The sequence below is a fragment of the Oryctolagus cuniculus genome, chromosome 7 (assembly GCF_051225735.1).
Source record: "Oryctolagus cuniculus isolate XC-2025 breed Fujian yellow rabbit chromosome 7, ASM5122573v1, whole genome shotgun sequence".
Classification (NCBI taxonomy): Eukaryota; Metazoa; Chordata; class Mammalia; order Lagomorpha; family Leporidae; genus Oryctolagus; species Oryctolagus cuniculus.
In genome coordinates, this window is record NC_142873.1 from 14,877,197 (window position 1) to 14,890,100 (window position 12,904).

The 12,904-nt window shown below is 54.6% G+C and overlaps 1 pseudogene; it reads right to left on the reverse strand.

Moving 5' to 3' along the window:
* Positions 1–3,124: 3,124 nt before the first annotated feature.
* On the reverse strand, positions 3,125–8,712 carry LOC138850335 (adenomatous polyposis coli protein 2 pseudogene; annotated as a pseudogene).
* Positions 8,713–12,904: the final 4,192 nt, after the last annotated feature.

Here is a 12,904-nt window from a genome sequence, read left to right on the forward strand (position 1 = left end):
GGGTGCTTAGCCTACTATACCACAGTGCCAGAACTGGGTTTACCAATTTTTAGAGATTTATTTATTTATCTGCAAGACAAACAGAAGAAAGGGGGAGAGCTAGATAGAATGAAATGCAATGCAGAGATGCTCCATCTGATTCATGTCTCAAATGCCTGTGGCAGCCATGGCTGGACCAGGCTGAAGGAAAGAATCCAACAACTTGAGCCATCTGCTGCCTCCCATTACTACAGGAAATATGGCTTAGAAGCTCTGGGTCTTGAACCAGGCACTCTGACATGGATGCTGATGTCATACTGATGGCTTTACCCAGGGTCCCACGATGTCTGCACCTGCCTTCTTAAAACATAAAAAGTTTATTGAAAAGCAGCATTACAGTGAAGAGGCAGAGGATGAACAGTGGGAGAAAAGGGAGAGGGAGGTGGTGGTGCTGGGGTGGAGAGAGAGAGAGAAATACCTTCCATCTACTGGTTCACTCCCCTAACGCCTGCAAATTCAGGAAAAAACCTCCTGGCTGCCTTGAATATTTTATTTTTTATGATTTTTATGTTCTTATTTGAAGGACAGAGATACAGAGAGAGGTAGAGACAGAGAAAGGACTTCCATCCACTGGTGCACTCCCCAGATGGCCGCACTGGCCAGAGCTGCGGGGATTCAAAGCCAGGAGCCAGGAGCTTCTTCCAGGTCTCCCACATGGGTGCAGCGGTCCAAGGACTTGGCCCATCTTCTACTGCTTTCCCAGGCCATAGTAGAAAGCTGGATTGGAAGAGGAGCAGCCGGGATTAGAACCGACGCCCATATGGGATGCCAGTGCTGCAGGCCAGGGCATTAACCTGCTGTGCCACAGCACCGGCCCCTGAATATTTTCCCTTCCTGTACTTTGGACTCCAGGCCAGAATCAAAGTGTCTCTCTTAGAAGTCCAGCCATGTGCCAGCAGGTCTTGGGACTTCCTAGCCTACAAGACCACATGACACAGTGCCTTATCCCATGATGCCCTTGGGAGCCACGGGTCCACAAGTGCAGATTCCATTAGCATCCCCTCCATTATTCTGATGAGTATCCCCTTCCTCCCCCTCTGCACTCCAGGACAGCCACAGAGGCACACTGACTCCATGCCTGCTATCCCTCCCCCATCACTCTCCAGCCTCCAGGTCTAACCCAGTCCTGGAGGCCACAGGAAAACAACAGGAAAAGCACACTATGTTGCATTTTCAAAGCACCCGACCCAGGCAGTAGGCTTTTAAATACAACCTCCAGCAGGTTCCTCATTAATGGCTCCACCCTGGCTCTGCACTGTGTTCTGTACCTGCGTCTTTAACAACATTTATTACTGAGCCGGCAGTGCGGTGCAGTGGGTTAAGTCCCCAGGCGTGATCCCAGCTCAACAAATTAATACTTGTAACAGTGAAGTAACGGGACACATGGTGTGATTTATGACCGGATTTATTTATTTATTTTTGGACAGGCAGAGTTAGAGAGAGACAGAGAGAAAGGTCTTCCTTCCGTTGGTTCATCCCCAAGTGGCCATTATGGCTGGTGCTGCGCCGATACGAAGCCAGGAGCCAGGTGCTTCTCCTGGTCTCCCATGTGGGTGCAGGGCCCATGCACTTGGGCCATCCTCCACTGCACTCCCGGGCCACAGCAGAGAGCTGGACTGGAAGAGGAGCAACCGGGACAGAATCCAAGGCCCAAGCGGGACTAGAACCCGGGGTGCCGGTGCCGCAGGTGGAGGATTAGCCTAGTGAGCCACGGCGTCGGCCTTTCTTTTCTTTTTTTTTTCACTAATGACTTCTTAATACATTTCCGTGAGGAACGTGCGTGGACGCACATGCGCACACACACACGCTGGAGTTCAGGGCACCACAGCCTGACAGCAACAGCAGCTCAGCGAGGGGCCAGGGCAGAGGGGACACAAAGAGCTCCCCCAGGGCAGCGCTGGGTTCTCCTCCGGACTCTGCTGCTCCCTCAGGATCCGGGCCAGAGAGACCCCGGGAAGAGTGGTCCACGGGCAAGGGAGGAAGGGTCGGGATCCCCAGAGAGAACGGAAGCCGGAGCTCGAGGTGGCAGAGCGATCATTAAATCCACAGAGGGGAAACCCCACAGGCCACAGCGCCACGCACCCGCTCCTCCGTCAGCTCCCACACAGCTGGGAAGGGCGGGGACACGGACACGCGGGACAACCCCGCACCAGACCTTGGGCTCCCACAGGCCACGCCCACCGCCGCGCGGCCCGGCGCTTTCCCGCCCTCCGCGAGCCCCGCCCACCCGCCCATTGCCCTCAGCCCCTCACACAGCCCAGGCCCCTGCGCCCCGAGGGCGCCATCGATGACCCCCAGCCCGGCCTGCAGGCCGTCGAGGGCCCTGAGGGCTGCCGCCCCCCTGGGGAACCAGGATGCGGACCCCGCTTCAGAAAACAGAGCTGTGGACAGTGGAGGACCCCGCGCCAGGGTTCCGGAGCGGGGACAGCGGTGCGGGGTCACTTGAGGGCCGCCTTCCGGAACCGGAGTCAGAGGAGAAGACAGGGAACCGCGGACGCGGGGCGGACCCGCGCCGAGGGACAGGGTTCCAGGAGGACGGGCGCCGGCCCCAGGCTCAGGACGCCGCTCCTCGGGAGGAGGATGCGGGAGCCGCGCCCACAGCTCCCGGGAGGGCGGGAAGGGCCGGCCCCCTGGAGGAGGCCGCGGGGCTGCGGAGCCCGGGCGGCAGGGGGCGCTCTCCGGGACCACAGCCTCCTGCTGTTTGTAACTCCAGACCTTTCATTCTTACTGTTGTGTTTATTCATTGGAGAGAGAGAATTACAGAGAGGGGAGAGGCAGAGAGAAAGGTCTTCCATGCTCTGGTTCGCTCTCCAGATGGCCACTACAAGGGGTCTCCCAGGCAGGAGCAGGCCCCAAGCCCTCGGGCCATCTTGCATGACTTCCCCAGCCCATTAGGAGAGAGCCAGAAAGGAAGAGGGGCAGCTGGACAGGAACCAGCGCCCATGGGGGAAGCCGGCCCTGCAGGCGGAGGCTTAGCCCACCAGGACACAGCACAGGCTGGGCCCACGGCGTTTCCGGTGCTGTGCAGAGAAACTGACTTGAAACTTACCAGACTCCAGGAGCTAGAATCCTGCTGTCTTTTCTCTTAGAGAGAGGAGGCCTTGCCTCCTGCGTGCGGCTTGTAGTTTATAACTTTGTTGCTGGCAGAAGTCTCTGAGGGTTAAAGTGCAGTTAAGGAAGTGAGGTTAAGGTGGCTGCAGGTCATCCCGAACTGTCTTGGGCTCAGAGACTCTGGAGCTGGCGCAGTCACACTAAGGAGAGGAGCCCAGGAGCTGCAGCGTGGGGGTGACAGGGCTTGCACAGAAGGGCAGGGTTGGGGTGAAGGTGGCACAGCGTGTTAGAAGGGGACCCGTTCACACTTTGCGATTAAGGAGTGAGAACCAGATTTGGGCCGTGCATGCACAGTCAAAAGTTTAAAATTTTTTCCTTTTACAATAGATATACTATACCTATACATGATAGAATATTTGTATATATGGAATCTATATTTGTTTAATTTGAGCCATTCAATTGACACCAGTGTACAAGTAGGTGTACAACCAGGAATTTGAACGTGTAGGTCTTTTTTCCCAACACGTTGTGAGTCCCCTTCTCCAAGTGGGAGGCACAGACTTTCCATGTTGCAGCTTTCTCACTTCCTAGCAAGGGCAGCCCAATCCCAGCTTGTAAGAGAGCCGGGGAGTGGGGGGTGGTGGTGGTGAGAGTTATCTTTACATTCATGGACAAAAACCGCTGTCAAACGTAACGTTATTAAAATAGATTTATTATCCCTGAAAAAAAAAGTATGATAGCCTTACTGTTGATTATTTGAAAAACAGCAAAATATCAAATCATCAAAATCATATAATTACAATTGATACCACAAATACTGAAACAAATACTCTATCACACAGCAATCCTTAAAAACATACAAATTAAATGAAAAATCTGGAGCCAGGGCCATGGCACAGTAAATTAATCCTCCACCTGTGATGCCGGCATGCCATATGTGTGCCGGTTTGAGTCCCGGCTGCTTTTCTTCCAATCCAGCTCTCTGCTGTGGCCTGGGAAAGCAGAAGATGGTCCAAGTCTTTGGGCCCCTGTACCCACTTGGGAGACTGGGAAGAAGTTCCTCGCTCCTGGCTTCAGATCAGTGCAGCTCCCGCATTGTGGCCATTTGGGGAGTGAACCAACAGAAGGAAGACCTTTCTTTCTCTCCCTCTCACTATCTGTTACTCTACCTCTCAAATAAATAAATAAATGAAATCTTAATGTTTTAAAAAAAGGAAATATAAAATTTTTTAAAAATTAGTGAAAAATCTCTCTTTGTACACCTCATTGTCACCCCCAATGGAATCAGCATTACTTTTCTGATTTTATTAATACATATCTAAATATACATTTCAGGGGATTCATTTATAGAAATCAAGCCACAATATTTGGCTTAGTTATTTGACAATAAGGCAAAAAAGCTATTGCTATTGTCTGTGTGTATGTGTTGCCTCCAAACTCATGTTGAAAATTAGCCCTCCAGAGCAGACCCAGGGACAGGAGGGAGTCAGACTGGGAGGAGGCCTCGCGGGGGGCTGCCATGGCTGCCTGGTGCAGCCATGTGACCATGGAGTTGGTGCCCTCCTGGATGGTGGGCCACTCCATGCTGTCCAGGTCAGTGGCCCGGTCTGAGCTGGCCACCTCCTGGCTACAGTCCCGGAGCGCCTCTGCCGGCCACTCGTCCTGCCCGGCAGCCCGTGTCTTGTGGCGTCGAGGGCCAGAGACCAGAGACTGGCGCCTGGGCATGGCTGAGCCTATGCAGTGGTGCAGGAGTGCCTCCTCAGAGCGCAGGCTGGGGGAGCTGTTGTGTCCAACTCCCCGCACAGGGCCTGGGGGACCATGGGCTCCCGGCCTCCCGGGTGGCTGGCCGGCCGCTCATAGGGCTCGGGCTTGCTGAGCGAGCTGGCTGAGAAGCTCAGGGAGTAGCAAGGTGGGGTCTCGTTGGAGATCACCTGGGTCTGGGCCCAGGGGTGCAGCTGGACCTGAGCGGCCACCTTGGCGGTGGCCCGGGCCTCCTTCCTGCCCCGCTTCAGGGCCCATGGGATGGCAGATGGTCGCCACGGGGGCGGCCCAGCTGAGGAGGACGCCTCATCAGAGTCCTAGAAGCAGTACCCGGCCTCCTCGGTGGGCGTTCTGAGGCACAGGGACTGCCCCCCCTTCACCCCAAGCCCAGTCCAAATGGGCACTTGGGAGCCGGACCAGGGGCAGCTCCAGACCGGCCCGGCTCCTGCCTGTGCCCTGGGCCTGCTCCAGGCTCCAGCTGGTGCCCCCGGCCTTGAGCCGGTGCCCTGAGACCTGGCTAGAGGGGGCCGTGAGGCCGGGGGGCTCCTGCCTGTCCAGCTGGCCTCGGGGCTGCTCCCTGGGTGGCCCTTGCAGGGTCTTGTCGCTGAGGGACGCGGCGCTGGAGAAGCTGACCAGCGTGCCCTCCACCGAGTCGGTGCACGAGTCGTCCTCCCGGGCACCAGCTTGTAGACAGGGACGGGCAGCGCCCGGCGCCTGGGCACCAGCGCCGAGGCCACTTTGCGGAGTCACGCAGGCACTGCGGCCCCTAGGCACTCGCGCAGCAGCTCCAGCTCCTGGTCGGCGGCCACGTGGTTGCGGGAGTCCGCGGGCGCCGGCCCCTCTTGGCATCTGGCGACTTCTCGCCAGCGGCGCCCGGCGCCACCTCCACCCGCGCCAGTGCCGTGGTCGGGGCAGGCGGGCGGCAGCAGCCACAGCTCCACGTCCTGCTGCATGGAGTGCGCGTGCAGGGCGAGCGCGCTGAGGCAGGAGGCGCAGAATTTCTCTTCCGGCTTCTCCACAGTGAAGCCGTCTGGGCGGCATGGTCTGCCCGGGGCTGTCGGGCAGCTCGCTGGGGCTCACCATGCTGCTGCCCAGCCCGCTGCAGGGGTCACTGGGGATGGAGCTGGCAATGGACAGGCTCTGGAAGCTGCCCAGGGAGCTCATGGAGCTGCAGCGGCTCAGGACCAGCGGTATCTACCGCACACAATTTTCGGAAGAGCTGGATGGTGTGGCATCCTCCATGCCCAGGCCCTGGCCGCGGCCCCGCTGTGGCACCAGGATGGCCATGGGCAGGGAGGCAGCCCCGCCCAGCTCCACCTCTTCCGGGCCGGCCTCCTCCAGGCCCTCAAGGGAGGAGTCACTGTCCAGGTCTCTGGCCTCGCAGGGGCCCGGGCGTCTGGCGGAGGACAGCGAGGACAGCAAGCTGCAGCAGGACAGTGAGAGGGGCCCCTCCTGTGCTACCAGCCTCTGGGGGCTGCCGGCCAGCCCCCAGCTTCTCGGGCACCTGGCTTAGGCCCTCCGCTGGCAGCCAGGCCTGCTTTCAGGCCGCGGAGGGGTGTGCCTTGGGGCCGCCGGGGGGGCCCCCACGCCTGCCCTACCCTTGGCCTCCAGCAGCAGCACGTGCTGATAGGTGAGCGACAGCTTGATGGTACGCACGCGGGTGTCGGTGCTGGCGGAGTCCCGGGTGGGCCCCTCGGCCTGGCTGCCCCCCGGGTCGAGGTCGAGCCAAGCTGGCTGCGGCTGCCCGCCCAGGAGCTCCTCGCGGTGCTCGGCCAGCGGGCAGGGTCGCATGTGCTCCCGCGGGCAGTAGCTGGTGCTGCCGCTGTTAAAGCTATCCTTGGACAGGCTGGCATGGGCCGCCTTGAGCCGGAGCAGGGGGTGCGCCAGGCTCCCTACCTCCGGCCGGCCTCCCTCGGGGCCGCAGCAGAAGGAGCAGGACTGCGCCCGGCCCTCCCTCGGCGCCTCCTGCCCGGGTTCCCCGGAGCTGAGGCTGAAGCTGTCGGTCGACGAGGTGTGCAAGGCCCAGATGTCCTCCACCAGAAGCTCGATCCACGCCAGCGCCAGCTTGGCCTTGGCCTTGGCCGCCACGGCCGCCTCGCCGCCGGCCTCCTTCTCAGGCTCCAGGCCACGGCGGACTGGCTGGGTGCGGGCCAGCGCCTGGCCCTGCAGGAAGGGGCTGCCCAGGAAGAAGGACAGCATGGCCGGGCTGGCGGGCTTGGGGTGGCGGCAGACAGGGACGGTGCGGCGTTGTCGTCGAAGCAGCCCGAGTCGGAGGCTTAGTCCCGCGGCAGCCAGTCCAGGTGCCGCAGGGGCGTCAGCAGCCTCTTGGCGGCGGCCTCGGCGGCCTTGGGCAGGGCCTGCATCTCCAGGAGGCCGAGCACCTGCACCAGGTGGCAGGCGTCCATCTCCGCCTCCAGCGCCCCTGCTTGCCCACGTAGAGGCTGGGCACGCAGGTGCCGGGGACACGGCCTTGGCAGCGCCTGGTGCTTGGCGGGCAGGTGGGCCAGCAGGTTGTGCAGGGCCGCGGCGCTGCCCACGGCGATCATCTTGTGCCTGGAGTGCACCAGGTTGCGCAGCATGCCCACGGCGCCCAGGTCCCACAGCAGCTCCTGGTCCTGTGCGCTGCGGGCCCACAGGTTCCAGAGCATGCCACACGCGTTGCTCACAATGGTCAGGCTGTGCGAGGTCAGGTGCTGCAGCAGCGTCTGCAGGCTGTTGTGTTCCCGGAGCACCTGCCTGGATGGGTGGAGGGTGGGAGCAGGGTTGGGTGTGGCCGAAACAGACGGCCCCGCCCCGCCCTCTGGGATAGGGAGGCCAGTGCAGAGGGCCCAGCCCCACACTCCTGGGATTGGGTGGCCAGAGCAGAAGGCCATGCCATGCCCTCTGGGGATTTGGCGGCAGTTGTGGGCATTTGAGGGCGTGGACCAGCAGGTGGGAGGGGTGGTGTTGTGTCTGTGTTTCTCAAATAAATTTTAAATTAAAAAAAAAAAAAAGGCCAGCGCCATGGCTCACTAGGCCAATCCTTTGCCTGAGGCGCCGGCACCCCGAGTTCTAGCCCTGGTTGGGGCGCCAGTTCTGTCCTAGTGGCTCCTCTTCCAGTCCAGCTCTCTGCTGTTGCCCGGGAGGGCAGTGGAGGATGGCCCCAGTGCTTGGGCCCTGCATCCGCATGGGAGACCAGGAGGAAGCACTTAGCTCCCGGCTTTGGATTGACGCAGTGCGCTGGCAACAGCGGCCATTTGGGGGGTGAGCCAATGGAAGGAAGACCTTTCTCTCTGTCTCTCTCTCTCTCACTGTCTAACTCTGCCTGTCTAAAAAAGAAAAAGAAAAAAAAGAAAATTAGTCCTCAATGCTACATGGTATTTGAGGTGAGGGTCTTTGGGAGGTTATTAGGATTAGATGAGGTATGGGAGTGGGGTTCCTGGGTTTGCATTAGTGCCTTTATAAGAAAAGAAGGAGAGACCAAAGCTCATACACTTTCTCTGTCTCAACATGAGCTGCCCTGCACAACTTCAGGACTCTGCAGAGAGTTCCTTTCCAACCAGAAAGCTCCCATCAGATGCAGCCCCCAACTTTGGGCTTCCTAGTCTCCAAGAAATGGATTTCTTTTCTTAATAAATTATCCAGTCTGTGGTATTGGGTTACAGTAACAGAAAACAGACGAAGACAGCCACCAGTTTCCTTAAAGGCTGAAAAGAACACCAGAGAGGGCAGTTTTCCCCGTTATCCAAAGATGACTTAGAACAATAATTCTCACTGAATTCTTCTCCCCTCTGCAGACTCACCTTCCTCGTGATGCTGGACACACTGGTGACCTGGGATGCTAGAGATGGTCACCCCGGAGAGGCTGCTCATACTGGGCATGGTGACATGGGTCATACTGGGACACTGGTCTCACTGCTCATGCTGGGGATGGTGACACTGGGGGTCCAGAATCATTCCGGGGACACTGGTCATGAGGGGTTACTGCTCACACTGATGATGATACTGATAACACTTGGGGTTTGCATGAGTCAGAAATTTTTTGTAGTTTAGTCATCCAATTCTGTGTTTTTCAGAAATGCATGTATTTTACCCTAATGTGAATACAGACCATTTTACTGGGCCATCTTTTGATGCTGCATTCAACATCAAGTTCTTTGGCAGAACAAAGAATGTGGTTAATTTACAGGGCTACCTCTGGATGATAGAGACTCCAACTGTCAAGAGCATTTTAATTGCTAGTTTTGAGTCTCTAATGTCTTCAGATGTTGATGTATTTGCTCATTCTGTGCCTCTCTGACTTATGGACCACTTAGCTCTTTGCTCTCTACTAATTGATGATTGCAATGAAGCACTTGATCATGTTCATTACTACAAGTACTCAACAAGCTCATTGGTAGACTCACAAAAAAAGGAGAGTGTTTTTTTTCAAACAAGTGAATATTCAAATCAAACTAGATTTTTCCTAATAATTTCTGAAGTGCATTTAAAACACATACCTCACAATTTCAGATTCATATATAAACATTTTCTAAAATATTTGTTTATTTTCATTTTATTTGAGAGAGATAGATGAATATATAGAGAGAAGCAGAGTGCTGCTGGTTCACTCCCCAAATGCTCATGACAGCCAGGGCTGGGTCAGGCCGAAGCCAGGAGTTTAGAATTCAATCCAAGTTCCCTACATGGGTGGCAGGGGCCCCAGTTCTATAGCCATCACCTGATGCCTCCCAGCATGCACCTTATCAGGAAGCTGGATTGGAAACAAAGGATCCAGGACCCGAATCAGGTGTTCCTATATTGGATGCCTGTGTCCCAAGTGGCATCCCAGCTGTTGTGCCATTTAACCTCACCTTTCCCCAATAAATGAGTTCTTTGGGGACAGGTAGTTGCATTAGAGCTCATTCTTTCAAAACGTCTACATACTGAATAATTATTTACTGATTAATCACAGACCTAGTGTGTTCTTACATTCTCTCTAACCATTCTGCTTCACTCTCCTATTACTATCTCAGATAACCAATAGATTTCCATCAATAGTAGCTATTTGAATGAAGGGACAAAGACTCACATCTGCAGGGCTGGCACTGTGGCACAGCAGGTTAATCCTCAATGCTGGCATCCATATTGGAGCCCTGGTTCAAGTTCTCACTGCTACACCTCTGCTCTACTTCCCTGCCACTGGGCCCAGGTAAGCAGCAGCACTGACCCAAGTATTTGGGCCCCTGCTACCCATGTGGGAGACCTGGATGAGTTCCTGACTCTTAGCGTTGGCTTCAGCCTGGCCCAGCCCTGGCCACTGCAGCCATCTGGGGAGTGAACCATTGGGTGGAAGAGCTCTGTATCTCTATCTCTCCCTCTCTCTTTCTAATTCTGCCTTACAAACAAATAAAAAAGTCTTTAAAAAAACAGCTTGTACTTAAGGGTTGTGGTTTCAGGAGATTTTCAGGCTAAAGCAATGTGTTGTTAAAATGCATGATGGGTCACAAGAATCTGATGGAATAATCAGGATATTCAAACTAGAAATAGTCTGACACATTGGTTCCACTATGCAAGGCTGAGAATAAAAATGTTCCCGCAAACTTAGGAAAGTCTGGTTGTTCTGTAGCTGTGGCAATAAAGATCCGTGTTCATTGTTTAAACCTCTCTAAATGATCAAGGACAATGCAGTTCTATGAATACACATTTGCAAAACTAAATTGTTGGTGTCAGCTCTCACTTGTGAAAGTCAGCCCATCAGGGCAGACTCACCACCGAACTGTACCTCTGAGCACCAATAGCCAGCAGCACTCTCACCCGTGGAGCCACACTTCACAGTGATGCAAGCTCACTCCCCCTCTGAACATCCTTTAGTCCCTGAGCGCCACGCTGCCCCAAGCAGTCATGGATGATCAGCATTCTGCTATGCTCTGAGGGACTGTATCTGCAAGCAGAGTTTCCTCTTGTAATGCTAAGGCTTAACCACAGCTGTGTCTTTTTATCTCAGATCCTCAACAGTGGTCATTCTGGGGATTCTACTGAGACCATTCGCTGACTCACCATAGACTGCTTGGAACACAGCTGCATTGACTGGGCCCTAAACTCCAGTTGCCCAATGGATCTGCAGTCAGGTAGAGATACTGGTAATCTGACTTCTGACTAGTTCCACTGGGCTCATGATGCTCAGTGTATTTTACTATCTCAGAGTTTGTGACTGTCTTGATCCTTATTATGTCACCAAGACAGAACACTTGAGACTAGATAATCATAAAGGGAAGAAGTTGGGGCCAGTGCTGTGGCAGAGCAGGTAAGGCAGCCGCCTGCAGTGCCAGCTTCTCATATGGGCACCAGTTCTAGTCTCAGCTGCTCCACTTCTGATTCAGCTCTCTACTATGGCCTAGGAAAGCAGCAGCAGATGTCCCAAGTCCTTGGGCCCCTGCACCCACGTGGAAGACATGGAAGAAGCTCCTGGCTCCTGGCTTCGGATCAGCACAGCTCTGACCATTGTGGCCATCTAGGGAGTGAACCAGTGATTGAAGACCTCTCTCTCTCTCTCTCTCTCTCTACCTCTGCCCCTCTGTAACTCTTTCGAGTAAAGAAATAAAGTCTTAAAAAAATAAAGGGAAGAAGTTTATTAAGCTCATGGTTCTAGGGACTAGAAGTCTAAGATGCAGTTGTTTGTTTATGTATACAAAGTCTTAATGTGATAGGTTTTTGTTTGATGATTGTAAAGGGAGTCTTTCTAGAAGGCATAGGTTAGATGGGCATCCAAGCCATGCCAAGCCAAGTCTGAGGGCTAATGAGTTGAGGATCACTAGACCAGTGACAATTGTGTGTCAAAGCAATTGGTGGAACTTTGTTTTAGAAACATACAGAAATCTTGCATGGGAAATCCTGACTGGTCACTTTGAGAAAGCAGGCCACTTAGTTCAGCCTGTTTTCCAGCTCAACTGATTGTTGTATTGGTGTTTGTAAAGTCTCTACTTCGCCTCTAGTTGGGGACCCTAAGGCACTGTGCCCAAACACAAACTGTTGACTAACCAGAGTGAATTGTTGGCTTATCTGTGTGAAAGTCTCTTCTCCTTTAAGAAATAGCTAACTCTTTCCACTTTTCATGACAACTACCAGCAGTTTGTTTTACTTACTGAGAAATTTCTGACAAATGAAAATCAAAGTTAACTTATTTTAGAGAATCTCTCAAAAAATAGGAAGCAAACCCCAAGAGAGCTGGTTAAGCCACCACCTTTGATGCCAGAATCCACATGAGCCTCTTTGAGTCTTGTGCCTGGAAAAGTAGCAGAGAGTGGCCCAAGTCCTTTGCCCTGCCACCTACATGGGAGACCCGGATGGCATTCCAGGCTCCAGGCTTCAGCTTGGCTGAGCCCTGACCATTGCAGCCATTTGGGGAGTGAACCAGCAGATGGAAGATCTCTCCCTCTCTAACTCTGCCTTTCAAATAAATAAATAACTTTTGATATCTCAAAGACTTGCAAGCTTCCGAACCCTACCCTCCTTGCATTTCTCTATCTTGTGTTATTTCTATTCAGCTTTATCTGACTGACTATGTGAACTAATCTTCCTTTGGGGTTTCTCTGGAAAATGCAATCATCTTGCAAAATTGCCAAGCAAAAAATCAGGGGGATGGGGCAGACGTGTCTGCCAGCTCCTCGGTGCTCATGGTGTGTGGGCAGAGACAGCCACTGTAAGGTGAGGCCGTGTAACTGCAGAGACAATGGTCAGACACAGGACCTAACTCCTGGTGACGTGGGTAAAGTGTCTGAGGAAGATCCGTGCAGGAGGTGACACGTGAGTAGCGACCAGATGGAAGATGAGCGGGAAGAGCATTCAGGTGGAGACTGGCTTGTGCAAAGGCCCCGAGGCAGCCCACACGTAGCTGACCTGCCCCCACAACTCGGGCCCATCTTGGCTGCCCCTGAACGGGGACACAGCTAGTGTAAGGCTGGGATGGGCATTATTTGAGCAGAGCTTTGAGTAAGGAAAGAGAGCTCCCAGCATTCCCTGTGCAGAAGAGGACTTTTTGTGGAGAGTGGGCAGATCCTGGTCCCTCTGTTAATCCAGAGCTCAGACCTCATTT